Source organism: Schistocerca cancellata, chromosome 4 (genome assembly GCF_023864275.1).
Source record: "Schistocerca cancellata isolate TAMUIC-IGC-003103 chromosome 4, iqSchCanc2.1, whole genome shotgun sequence".
Lineage (NCBI taxonomy): Eukaryota > Metazoa > Arthropoda > Insecta > Orthoptera > Acrididae > Schistocerca > Schistocerca cancellata.
The window spans coordinates 186,572,946-186,587,770 of NC_064629.1; the positions used below are offsets into that span (position 1 = coordinate 186,572,946).

General features: G+C 41.6%; 1 long non-coding RNA gene across 1 annotated transcript; it reads right to left on the reverse strand.

The window, feature by feature from the left end:
* Positions 1-3,814: 3,814 nt before the first annotated feature.
* On the reverse strand, positions 3,815-4,477 carry LOC126183419 (uncharacterized). The gene is made up of 3 exons (XR_007536749.1): positions 4,406-4,477; positions 4,141-4,251; positions 3,815-3,981 (listed from the first exon to the last, which is right to left on the reverse strand). It is a non-coding gene; the product is annotated as an uncharacterized LOC126183419 (long non-coding RNA).
* Between the last annotated feature and the right edge of the window lie 10,348 nt (positions 4,478-14,825).

Genomic DNA, 14,825 nt, shown 5'->3' on the forward strand with positions numbered 1-14,825 from the left:
GAGGGCTGTACAAGCAATGATCACACGCACGGCATAGCGGACACACCAGGAACCGCGGTGTTGGCCGTCGAATGGCGCTAGCTGCGCAGCATTTGTGCACCGCCGCCGTCAGTGTCAGCCAGTTTGCCGTGGCATACGGAGCTCCATCGCAATCTTTAACACTGGTAGCATGCCGCGACAGCGTGGACGTGAACCGTATGTGCAGTTGACGGACTTTGAGCGAGGGCGTATAGTGGGCATGCGGGAGGCCGGGTGGACGTACCGCCGAATTGCTCAACACGTGGGGCGTGAGGTCTCCACAGTACATCGATGTTGTCGCCAGTGGTCGGCGGAAGGTGCACGTGCCCGTCGACCTGGGACCGGACCGCAGCGACGCACGGATGCACGCCAAGACCGTAGGATCCTACGCAGTGCCGTAGGGGACCGCACCGCCACTTCCCAGCAAATTAGGGACACTGTTGCTCCTGGGGTATCGGTGAGGACCATTCGCAACCGTCTCCATGAAGCTGGGCTACGGTCCCGCACACCGTTAGGCCGTCTTCCGCTCACGCCCCAACATCGTGCAGCCCGCCTCCAGTGGTGTCGCGACAGGCGTGAATGGAGGGACGAATGGAGACGTGTCGTCTTCAGCGATGAGAGTCGCTTCTGCCTTGGTGCCAATGATGGTCGTATGCGTGTTTGGCGCCGTGCAGGTGAGCGCCACAATCAGGACTGCATACGACCGAGGCACACAGGGCCAACACCCGGCATCATGGTGTGGGGAGCGATCTCCTACACTGGCCGTACACCACTGGTGATCTTCGAGGGGACACTGAATAGTGCACGGTACATCCAAACCGTCATCGAACCCATCGTTCTACCATTCCTAGACCGGCAAGGGAACTTGCTGTTCCAACAGGACAATGCACGTCCGCATGTATCCCGTGCCACCCAACGTGCTCTAGAAGGTGTAAGTCAACTACCCTGGCCAGCAAGATCTCCGGATCTGTCCCCCATTGAGCATGTTTGGGACTGGATGAAGCGTCGTCTCACGCGGTCTGCACGTCCAGCACGAACGCTGGTCCAACTGAGGCGCCAGGTGGAAATGGCATGGCAAGCCGTTCCACAGGACTACATCCAGCATCTCTACGATCGTCTCCATGGGAGAATAGCAGCCTGCATTGCTGCGAAAGGTGGATATACACTGTACTAGTGCCGACATTGTGCATGCTCTGTTGCCTGTGTCTATGTGCCTGTGGTTCTGTCAGTGTGATCATGTGATGTATCTGACCCCAGGAATGTGTCAATAAAGTTTCCCCTCCCTGGGACAATGAATTCACGGTGTTCTTATTTCAATTTCCAGGAGTGTAGTTGTGTAATTAAAGCAGGGCTTAAGAACTGGCCCGTTTTGAGCGCGAGTACTCGCGTCTGCTCAGGCACGTGCTCGCGAGCAGGTGCATGGTCGCGGAGTAGGGAGGGAGGGGAAATGCGCGCGCACGTTTGAATGCGATCTCGCGTTCTTAGCATATTTAACTAGCCATCTGAATGCTTTGAACATTTCACTACAAGGTAAAGATCTGCTAATTACTTATTCCATAGATCGAATACGAGCTTTTAAAACGAAACTGACACTTTGGGTGAGTCAGCTGGAAACAGGAAACCTAGCTCATTTTCCTAAATTATCATCCATGCAAGATGTTCACAAAGACTGTGAACATTATTCACATAGTTTAGTTGATCAGCGCTTTCAATATCTGACAGCACTAGACAATGATTATGATCTGTTCTCTCCATATTCAGCGAATATTTAAGAGATTCGTCCTGAGCTGCAGCAAGAAATTATTGACCTGCAGTGTGACAGAGAATACAGAGACAAATTTCAGAACAAGAAAAACATTTTGGAATTCTAGACACTTCCCTCAGGATAGATTTCCTCGTTTGCACAAACTACAATAATATCAATGTTCGGTTCCACGTATGTGTGTGAACAACTGTTCTCTGCAATGAAATGTAACAAGATGCGCCTGAGAAACGCATTGTCTGATCGAAATTTAAACTTCACGCTGCGCCTAAAATGCACAAGAACAATTACTCCGAACATAGACGCAATTGTAAAGGGCAAAAAGTACAAGATAAGCGAGAATCCCACACTTCAGTGACACCTTTTATTGTGTAACAGGTCACAAATTAATGTGAATGTAGAGGCATACACTAAGCTAATAAAATTATGTGGCAAGTGTACATTCACCTTTATTTGTTTCATTTGTCGCAGTAATAATTCGTCAGTAGTGGTGGGCAGGAAATCGCGTATCAGTTAGAAATCACAGTGACTGAGAAGTCACAGATATCACAGTAGCAACTTTACAGAATCTAACTGCGATTTCAGTCACAGTTAGCAGTCGCAAGTAGTATTTCATATTCAAAGACGTGAGCCATCTATTGGTCGAATTTAGCACTGCTTTCTGCGATTTCAGTGACAAGTCGCAACTAAGAGTCGCAAGTAGCAACTAAAAAGCGCGGTTAACAGTGGCATCTGTTGGCCAAAGTTTGTACTACGTCCATCTCTGCGGTACGCTATGGAGTCCAACTGCGATTTCCGTGACAAGTCGCAACTAAGAGTCGCAAGTAGCAACTAGAAAGCGCGGTTAACAGTGCCATCTGTGGATCAAAGTTCGTACTACGTCTATCTCTGCGATATGGTATCGTGTCTAACTGCGATTTCCGTGACAAGTCGCAACTAAGAGTCGCAAGTAGCAACTAAAAAGCGCAGTTAGCACTGCCATCTGTTGAGCAAAGTTCATACTACGCTATTCGCTACCGAGTCAAACTGCGATTTCCGTGACAAATCGCAACTAAGAGTCGCAAGTAGCAACTAAAAAGCGCAGTTAACATTCTTTTCCTAGTGTCATCTGTTGACCGACGTACGTACTTCGTTATGAGAGCCTTGTGCCTCACGAGATCGATGTGCTGTGTGTGCATATGAAGGGCTTATTTCAATAGTGGTACAAGTCCATTTTTGTTCATTTTGAGATACAGAGTCGTAAAGTTAAATGAGCGCTGACAAATCTGCATTTGAGATACCAGAAATATTCAAGCATATGGATGTAATGGACTTGTAACACTATTGAAATAAGCCCTTCATATTATATGACGACATGCACATTCAGCATCAGTTATGGTTGGTCAAATACTGCTGTGACTCTGAATGTATTATATTAATAAGAAGCGACATTGCCTTTTTCTCCTGAAAATATCAAGTAACGTAACAAATGTGTTTGATTCTGCTTCCAATATGACAGTTTTGGTTAATACTCCACATGCCTACAGGACTTTGCAATGTTAACACAGCAGAACTCAGACATCTGTATAAGTGTAGAGAAATGAAAACAGTAATATGAATGCCTCACTTTTGTTCCGACACAGTTCAAGACTCGGGAGAAAAGTTTTACACCTGGTGTTCTACATGGCAACTTCACACACAAGAACTTTTTGCCGACACTACTACCACCTACATAAGTAAGCTTTTCCTGTGTTACTTTCAAGTAATGCACTTAATCTATTCCTGATTTAACTGGACGATCTGTACTTCCCACTTTTATATCAACAGCCTCAAAATGCATATTGTAGACTTCGGGATATGTTACAGGTCAGTGTCACACCAAGATTGTGGAGAAAAGGGGGGGGGGGGCGGCATGTCACTCTCCAACAAGTGTTTACCAATAAGTAAGTGGCGGAAAATTATGGGTATAGGACGGCTTAAACATGTGGTAAATGAGATTTTTATTATTCACTCACTGTATTTGACATTTATTATTCCTTTAAAATCGCACAACAACTTCAATAAAACACAGTTTAATCATTCACACACTTGTTTCAAAATTATTTCACTTTTATACTGCAAATCCTCTAACAGCTGTCTTGAATCTTCACGAGTCTCTCTCAAAAACAGCCTTGATGTGGATAGATACGTACAGCAACCAGTAATCAGAGTCAGAACTGTGTCTGCAAAAACACAAGGATTATTAAACAATTTTTGCTGTCATTAATTACTAGCAATATAACTGACAGAGTAGATTGCTAATATTTGCTACAATGAATATCACATTTGCAAGAACGATCTCACTGAAGTAATTAAGTCCATCGAAACGCTTAGAAACTAACCTCTCGTCTGACGAAAACGGTCTAAAGACGCAGTGGCAATTACTTCAGATCTGTTGACAATGATATTTTGAGTTATCACTTTACTGAGTGACTGAAATGTAGTTCAGGTACCTGTGAACATAACAATAGGTTAGAATTCATTTTCTAAATACGAACTATTACGGTACTGTACGGCTACTTACATTTTAATTACACTATTAATATTTTCACAGCTGTTTCTCTAATACAAAATTAAAGCCAACGGAAGAAAAAAGGTAAAACATACTTGCCAAAGACAGGTTTGTTGAGATGCAATTTTCTGTGTTGACAGATGTAACTTTCTCAAACGGTGGTAAGTCGCAGAAATCGCAGGAATCACAGAAGTAGCAGAAGTAGCAGAAGTCGCAGAAATCGCAGAAGTAGCAGAAATCGCAGAAGTAGCAGAAGTCACAGAAATCGCAGAAGTAGCAGAAATCGCGGAAGTAGCAGAAATCGCAGAAATAGCAGTGGCGGAGGGATACACGACCTATGTTCCTTAACTGCGACTCTTAACTGCGACAAATCACAGTTAAGAATAACAGATACTGAAAAGTAGCATTCACAGAAATCACTGATATCGGAAAATCGCAGTTTAGCCCATCACTATTCGTCAGTGATATCCCTGCAGGTTAGTGGTGGGCAGGAAATCGCGTATCTGTTAGAAATCACAGTGATTGAGAAGTCACATATCACAATAACAACTTTACAAAATATAACTGCGATTTCAGTCACAGTTAGCAGTCGCAAGTAGCATATCACATTCAACGCCGTGAGCCATCTGTTGGCCGAATTCCGTACTGCTTTCTGCGATTTCAGTGACAAATCGCGGCTAGAAGTCGCAAGTAGCAACTAAAATGCGCAGTTAACAGTGCCATCTGTTGGCCAAAGTTCGTACTACGCTCATCTCTGCGACACGCTCTCGAGTCTAACTGCGATTTCCGTGACAAGTCGCAACTAAGAGTCGCAAGTAGCAACTAAAAAGCGCAGTTAACAGTGCCATCTGTTGAGCAAAGTTCATACTATGCTATTTGCTACCGAGTCAAACTGCGATTTCTGTGACAAATCGCAACTAAGAGTCGCAAGTATCAACTAAAAAGCGCAGTTAACATTCTTTTCCTAGTGCCATCTGTTGACCGACATACGTACTTCGTTACAAAAGCCTTGTGCCTCACGAGATCGTCGTGCTGTGTGTGACTGTGTGCATAATACTGAATATGAAGGGCTTATTTCAATAGTGGTACAAGTCTACTTTTGTTCATTTTGAGATACAGAGTCGTAAAGTTAAATGAGTGCTGAAAAATCTGCAGTTGAGATACCAGAAATATTCAAGCATATGGCTTCTTGCTAGAGATGAACCTTTATTTATGTTTGTTTGGATCATTAATTTCAGAAGCATTATAGACAGAAAAGTGGAGGTAATGGACTTGTAACACTATTGAAATTAGCCCTTCATATTATATGACGACATGCACATTCAGCATCAGTTATGGTTGGTCAAACACAGCTGTGACTCAGAATGTATTATATTAATAAGAAGCAACATTTTTCTCCTGAAAATATCAAGTAACGTAACAAATGTGTTTGATTCTGCTTCCAATATGACAGTTTTGGTTAATACTCCACATGCCTACAGGACTTTGCAATGTTAACACAGCAGAACTCAGACACCTGTATAAGTGTAGTGAAATAAAAACAGTATTATTGTGTCATATGAATGCCTCACTTTTGTTCCGACACAGTTCAAGACTCGGGAGAAAAGTTTTACATCTGGTGTTCTACGTGGCAACTTCACACACAAGAACTTTTTGCCGACACTACTACCACCTACATAAGTAAGCTTTTCCTGTGTTACTTTCAAGTAATTCACTTAAGCCATTCCTGATTTAACTGTAAGATCTGTACTTCCCACTTTCGTATCAACAGCCTCAAAATGCATATTGTAGACTTCGGGATATGTTACAGGTCAGTGTCACACCAAGATTGTGGAGAAAGAAAGGGGGGGGGGGGGGGCCGCATGTCACTCTCCAACAAGTGTTTACCAATAAATATGTGGCGGAAAATTACGGGTATAGGACGGCTTAACATGTGGAAAATGAGATTTTCATTATTCGCTCACTGTATTTAACATTTATTATTCCTTTAAAATCGCACAACAACTTCAATAGAACACAGTTTAATCACTCATCTGCACACCTATTTCGCAATAATGTCACTTTTAAACTGCAAATCCTCTAAGAGCTCTCTTGAATCTTCACGAGTCTCTCCGAACAGCCAACAGCCTTGATGTGGATAGATACGTACAGCAACCAAAACTGTGTCTGTAAAATCACAAGGATTATTAAACAATTTTTGCTGTCACAAATTACAAGCAATATAATTGACAGAGTAGATTGCTAATATTTGCTGTAATGAAAGCCACTCAATGGTCTAAAGACGCAGTGGCAATTTCTCCAGATCTGCTGACAATGATATTTTGAGTTATCACTTTACTGAGTGACTGAAATGTAGTTCGGGTACCTGAGAACATAACAATATGTTAGAATTCATTTTCTAAACACGAACTATTACGGTACTGTATGGCTACTTACATATTAATTACACTATTAATATTTTCACAGTTGTTTCTTTAATACAAGATTAAAGCCAATGGAAGAACAAACGTAAAACATACTTACCAATGACAGGTTTGTTGAGATGCAATTTTCTGTGTGGACAGATGTAGCTTTTTCATACGGTGGTAAGTCGTAGAAATCGCATGAGTCACAGAAATCGCGGAGGTCGCGGAGGGATACGCGACTTAGGTTCCTTAACTGCGACTCTTAACTGCGACAAATCACAGTTAAGAATAACAGATACTAAAAAGTAGCATTCACAGAAATCACTGATATCGGAAAATCGCAGTTTAACCCATCACTAGTAATGAGCATATATGAAGGGCTTATTTCAATAGTGGTACAAGTCCATTAGCTCCACTTTTCTGCCTATAATGCTTCTGAAATTAATGATCCAAACAAACATAAATAAAGGTCCATCTCCAGCAAGAAGCCATATGCTTCATTTGTTGCAGTAATAATTCGTGAGTGATATCCCTGCAGGTGGCCGCGGATTTACATTGACTGGCGGCAGCTGTTATGTGCCCCACGTGACTTTCCCCACTCTCTGCTCTGGTCCGATATTGGGGGTAGCGTGCTCGCGCTGCTCCCTGCTCGCGCCTTGCTGCTCACAGCTTGCTCCGCAAGCACGTATGTTGTGAAGCCCTGAATTAAAGCATGATAAGGTGAGTTGTATAGTTATTTTTAGCGATTTTAAGCCGTCCTTATGCAGCGCTAAGCATATAGTTGTGTAAGTAGGGCCGGCCACGGTGGCCGAGCGGTTCTAGGCGCTACAGTCTGGAACCGCGCGACCGCTACGGTCGCAGGTTCGAATCCTGCCTCGGGCATGGATGTGTGTGATGTCCTTAGGTTACTTAGGTTTAGGTAGTTCTAAGTTCTAGGGGACTGATGACCTCAGATGTTAAGTCCAATAGTGCTAAGAGCCATTTATTTGTGTAAGTAGGACCGATCTTTGTGATAAATTATGTAATTAGGATGGATATTTGGGTCAGATTCCCGAGCAAAATAAACAGAATACACTAACCTAACCTTCCTCTCCTGCATCTGGAGGGTTTCGATGCGTTAGGGGGGTTGTACTTAGGCTTTCCATCCAGTAGAAGTGATAAATTGGCCTTTTTACTTGCGGTGAGTGTTTGGAATTATTTTCGGGTGATTAAGCATCGTGAGCGTGTTTGCATACATTATTTGGGTGATCTACGAGTGATTTGCACGTCTGCATGGTATGTACTGGTTTATTTCGGTAATTTAGGAGTTGGGCTGTTTGAGTGAGGAGGCCGGAGTGTGAGGTCATCGGATTAGGGAAGGACGGGGGGAGGAAGTCGGCCATTCCCTTTCAAAGGAACCATCCCACCATTTGCCTGGAGCGATATAGGGAAATCATTGAAAACGTAAATCAGGATGGGGCCGAACTCGAGACTGAACGTCGTCCTCCCAAATAAGAGTCCAGAATGCTAGCCACTGCGCGACTTCGTAATTTACGAGTTGTTTGCGTCTCGGCTCATGAGTGTAATGTATTATTATTTACGAGTAGTTTCGAGGTTAAACTGTATATAATGACTCTAAGCACGTTAGGGTGAGTGTTTTGCATCAGCGTAATAAATAAATTAGGTGAAATGTGTAGCTAAATAAATTGTTCAAAAAATAAAGTACACTCCCTCCTCTCTCCAGCAGCCCAGAACACGCTGATTCCTTTTTTCACACCAATTTTCCTCCCCTCCAGACTGCTGGCATGGTGTTTCCTATCAGCGTAATGAACTAGGTGAGATCTGTAATTCGATGTATGTAGGAAATGTGGTTGGATGACCTTGAAAAGTAGTTGAAACTAGGTATTTGGAAGTGCAGCGAACACATTTTCTTGCCTATATGAATGAGCAGCCTCTGGTGGGGGAGACACCATACTAACCTGCCTCAGCAAAATTCAAGCACATTTTACAAGAGGATGGCAAACTCATTTGGTGGCGGTAGTGGGTCTAATTGTTTAAATAAAGACTTAATTCCAGTGCATGTAATACAGCTACCGATATGTCAGCCTCTTACGGCGGTAACACGACACTGATGCTGTAGGTAGATAGTAAATTTAAACAAATTATATTCGAATTGAATGAGCAGCGTTTAGCGGAGTCAACACAATACTAACTCGCCCCAGCTGCAGGAGTAAGCTCTTAGAGCAAAATTAAGGTCCATTTTTTGCAAGAAGATAGTGAACACACTTGATGGCGGTACTGCCTCAAATTCTTTAAATCAAGACTTACGTCTAGTTACTAGGAAGAGGTGACTTAGGTTAGTCGACATAGCCCTTTTTTCCCGCAATTTCCTTAGGTTAGTAGAGGCAGCGTAATTGAGCTATCTTCCCCACAAAAATTCAATCTTGCCGCCAGTGGGGCGTGGCACTTTCTTAGGTTAGTAGAGGTAGCGAAATTGAGCTATCTTCCCACCAAAAGCCGTCACCTTGGATAACAGTACTTGCATCATCAGCTGACGTCAATCGCGTCATCAGCTGACGTCACGTACTTGCGTCCTGGCCGCCATCTTGGATAACGGTACTTGGGGTAACGTCCTGGTTGCCCTACTACTGGGGTCATTAAATGTCTTTTCTTCAGAATTGCTTTTCTTGCTATTACCTGTCTGTATGTTATATCCTCTCTACTTTAGCCTTTAGTTATCTCATTGCCCAAATACCAAAATTTGGAAATTTGTGGTAAGATCCTATGGGACCAAACTGCTGGGGTCATCGGTTCCTAGGCTTACACACTTAGGGTGACCATATTTTCTTCAGACAAAAGTGGGACTTTCATACATTTTCTTGGCCAAAAAGTGGGACAATTTTTATTTCTCGTTAAATATCACTTTTAATGCTAACATTTCTTCTTCCTCTGCAAATATAACCTTCACTGATATTTGTGTGTGTGTGTGTGTGTGTGTGTACACAAAACCAAACAAAGAACGGAAAGACTGGAAAGAAGTACATTTCAAGTGTTCAGAAATTTACTTATTAAGAAATGTAACATTTATAACACAGAATGTAGAAAGACATACAGTAACAATCACTACAAAAAAGTTCTTAGTGAACACAAGGAATTTATGGTTTTGTGGATTCCACACTGCAATCATATTTCTTCGAAGATGAAATTTCATTCAGCAACTCAGGTTTTCCTAATAGGTATGAATAGAAGTCAGTGCAACTGTATTTACTGAAGTTTAAACAGGTCAGTAAAATACACTTAACACTCCTCACCGTAAATCTATTCCTCTCATCTGTCCATTGTGACGACAGTAAGCTGAAAACTCTTTCAACATTTGCATTGTGGGCAGGGAGTGAAAAGAAGTACTGCGCTATATTAAGCGATTCTCTGAACTATTCGTTACACTGGCAAGATCTGAAAAACCGACACCGTTTTTCATGTGCCATCAACTAATTCCAGTGTTCACTGTTTGTTTCCACTTGTTGTTTTACAAATGACTGTATATGAACTATTTCATCAAATAAGAGGCTGTCATTTACTAGAATGCCCTTTTCATTTAGCCATATTAAAGTATTTTCACTACTGACCATTCTGGTGGTTCAGTGAGCATCATCCATGAGAATACAGAATACTCAGCTATTCCCTGTAACCATGAGGATAAATAGTCTACTGAAGCATCATAAAACGTTGATACTGATATGTTAAATTTCTTAACAGACTGGTCATCACAATCATTCAGCAGTTTTTTTACACTTAGTGGTACAAAATGTTCATGTTTCCTCGAAAGCTTTATTTAAGACTGCTAATACTTCACATATGGAATTATTTTCTTTCTCAATGCTCAGAGTGGATTGTTGGAAAACCCTCATTTGTGAATGTACAAAAAGTAAATAACATTCATTTATACGATCACTGAAAAAAACTCTTTAAGATTGTAGGGCGCTTTGAGTTAGACTGTGACAAAAAGTAAGATTTCAAAGGTTCATACATTTTCAAGATCCTTTCTATGGCTGGCAACAATGAAAGCCACCTTGTTTTGGAAAAGGAAAGGAAATTTTTGTAAGTGACACCAACAAATTCACAGAATTCAGTGAGTTCTGCAACACGAATAGAAAAAATATGAAAATGGTTGTACAACTTCATGACAATGCAGTCAATGTCAACAAGTAAAACATCACAAGCACTCTGAAGTGTGTTATGAACAACATGTGCCAGACAACCTATGCCAACACTGTTAGAGTTTTTTAATTTTTCTTTCAGATGTGTGAAAACATTATTACCCTCTTTCTTCATTAACCCCCCAAAATTACAGTTAGTATTGTCTGCACAAAATGCAACACACTTTGAGATGATACTGAATGACTGTATAACATGAGGAAGATAATTGGCAATTGTTTCAGACTTTTCGTTCTGCAATTCATCAAGATCAAGCAATTTCGTCTGCAGTCCACCCTCACTTACAGAAAAATACTGAACTATCACAGGAAAAATTTTCTGATGCCCATGGTTGCTAGCATCAGTAGATATTGAAAAGTATTTTGCACTGTTTACAGTAGCTATTACCTGTTTCTGGGAATGCGGAGCTATAACACTGTTGATAATTGCTTCACACTTTTTTTCTTCCACACGAAACATTTTCTGGAATCTTAGAATCAGGAAATTTTTTTTTTGTATAGTTGAACACTGCAGACATTAGAACGATAGCTTTGGTGGTGTTTAACAACATGGAATGACAGGGTTCCTTCTGCTGCAGCTACGTTTTTCTGTTCCTGTGTATTTGAAGTTACAAAATATCTCGTAATTTTTTGCGAGGAACCTGCCGATCGAAGATTCTTCCTGTGTTTCTCTGATTCCATATGATGCTTGAGATCTGCAGCACCACCATGAGACACGGATACAGCACAGTTACATAAGTTACATTTTGCTGAACAGTCATTGTCTGTAACAGTGAAGCAAGGAAATTTCCTCTGAAGCTCTTCCGAAAACTTTGATTTTCGTTTCGGCATCGCCACGACATGCTAGCATTTCACAAAACTGATTCTGAGTGCTGACAACAATGGCAAGCAAAAGCAAAGAAAATAAAAGTACGCAACAATTATAGTGCTTAAGCTGTACATTATGAGGGGGTACCAACGTACGGAATGTCAGTTTCAATTGATAGTTTATATAATCGACACTCAGAAAATATTTTAACCACTTTGTAAATGTCTGAAAATAATCCTTGAAAATCGGGACAATTAGCTTGTTAAAAAAAAAAAAAAGTCGGAACAAATTTTTGAGCCTCAAAAAACGGGACAATCTAGATTAATCGGGACGTATGGTCATCCTATACACACTACTTAATCTAACTTTAACTAACTTACGCGAAGGACAACACACACACCCATGCCCAAGGACTCGAACCTTCGACGGGACCCATATCTACAGATAAGTTACTTACATAATGAGGCTAAAAAGCCTTCCAAAAATTATGCACAACAGTCAGTCGCAATTTAATTAAATCGCCCACCAAATTGCTTGGACTAAATCAGCTTTATATAGATGAAGCATTTTGTGAATCAGACGAGTAGAGACGTCTTTCCTATTCTTGTGACAAGTTTTATGTTTCGGTAATGGCAACCAGAACTAGCAGTATGTCTGTATGAGACATTTTACGTTTAACATTCGGCGCGCGTTTGCATGTTCCAAGAAAGTAAAATTTATGCGTCGTTCTACCACGGATGTACCGGTGGCGCCGGTCAGTGGCGCAAACGGGAGTTACTTCACATGCCTTGTGAGCAACCTCAGGTTGCACATGCGCAAAGGCTGTCTCCCGTACGGCTGCAACCTCACGTCGCGCATGCGCAAAGCCGTGTCTCCCGTGGGGCTGCTGAGTTGTGAATATTTGAAAGCTGTACATTCGGAAAGCGGCAGCTGCGCTGTCAGTATCATGTCCTAGAGCAAGTTACTAATGCAACATGAAGTGCCTCCTTAGGAATCTAATTGGTTTTGTTAAAGTTTTATTTTCATAAGGTGTTATTAGGATTATTTTATTTATGCTTCATTTTACAGCAATATTCATTTTATTATTCTAAACAATATGCTATCGCCAAGATCGTCTGTGGATGAAATGACAGTTCATATAAACACGTGGTTAGTTAATGTGGCACACTGGTTTCTGAAAAGAAACCGAGAATGCACTACATTATTTTTAATAATTTTTGAATAACAAAATAGCAAGCGAAATTCGCACATCTAGATATGGGATATCCATGTACGTATTTACACTCCTAAATTCAAAAGCAACAGCAGAATAGTAATACCTAGTCAGCCTCAGCCGCAATTCGAAAGCGCGATTCTGAGGATAGGGTTGGTGGATGCAGAGTTCCTTCTTCTTCACAGACTGAGCTTTACTTCTGTCTTTGTGAATCTTTCACTCGCGACAACGACCAACGTTGTCTTGCTTACAGACGCTTTAGTGTCAGAGTGTGTCTCGTTCGTTGAACATGTGCCTAGAAGTAAAGTTTTGTCTGCTATAGTTGTTTCACTACTGTTCATTGGAAGAAACTGTATACTTTAAGGTGTGACATACAATTAACGCTTCGCATCCCTCTCAACGTAAACCACAGAACTATAAGTATTGTATTCAGTAACTACCTAAAACTAGAAATAGTGTTAATAAACATTTCTTCTCGCGAATACAGCTTCCTGTCACGTTCTCTTACGACTTCAAAACAATGAAGCAAACTTTTCGAAAATAGAGGGCAAGAAAAGAGCAATCACGAAAATATTGCGCTGCTTTTCCCCATAATAGTAACATGGCGAAGCTTCACCAGTTCCTCGATAAATAAGATATATTATTCAGGTTTTAGATGAGCTCAAAGTAAAGCTTTTTCTAAATCTGTTATTTCACGTTGCAGTTTCAGTTTTAATTTTATTTTTAACGCGATACCTGGCGATATTCCTGAACCTTCTTCGATAGTCTTTGGGCTTTTCTTAGAGTTTTTATCGAATCAAGAAAGAAATGCATCAGTTTATATTTTTTTAAATTTTAATATGGCGCTATTCAGAAATTATAACAAGCATGAAAATAGGCGTATGCGCTATCAATTCCAAATGGATGTAGAAGCGACCAAAGAAAACTTCATGAAAATCCGAAAAACTGACTGGAGCATCTCTTTCACTTGACGTTAAATGAGGAAAATCCATACATATTACAGAAGTGTACGTATGTGTGTATGTACGTATATTACACATCTCCTAACCAGTGCATAGATTTCAACCAAATCTGATACACACATATTTCACTGTCTGGAAAGAATCACTGAGGGGGTGAGAGCCACCTGCCCTTCAAAAAGGTGGGGGTGGGGGTGAAAATGAAGCGTTGCTCATGACGGGCAAATACACTATTGACCATTAAAATTGCTACACCAAGAAGAAATGCAGATGATAAACAGGTATTCATTGGACAAATATATTATACTAGAACTGACATGTGATTACATTTTCACGCTATTTGGGTGCATAGGTCATGATAAATCAGTACCCAGAACAACCACCTCTGGCCGTAATAACGGCCTTGATACGCCTGGGCATTGAGTCAAACAGAGCTTGGATGGCTTGCACAGGTACAGCTGCCCATGCAGCTTCAGCACGATACCACAGTTCATCAAGAGTGTGACTGGCCTATTGTGACGAGCCAGTTGCTAGGCCACCATTGACCAGACGTTTTCAATTGGTGAGAGATCTGGAGAATGTGCTGGTCAGGGCAGCAGTCGAACATTTTCTGTATCCAGAAAGGCCCGTACTGGACCTGCAACATGCGGTTAGCATTATCCTGCTGAAATGTAGGGTTTCGCAGGGATCGAATGAAGGGCAGAGCCACGGGTCGTAACACATCTGAAATGTAACGTCCACTGTTCAAAGCGGCGTCAGTGCGAACAACAGGTGACCGAAACGTGTAACCAATGGCACCCCATACCATCACGCCGGGTGATACGCCATTATGGCGATGACGAATACACGCTTCCAATGTGCGTTCATCGCGATGTCGCCAAACACGGATGCAACCATCATGATGCTGTAAACAGAACCTGGATTCCTCCGAAAAAAT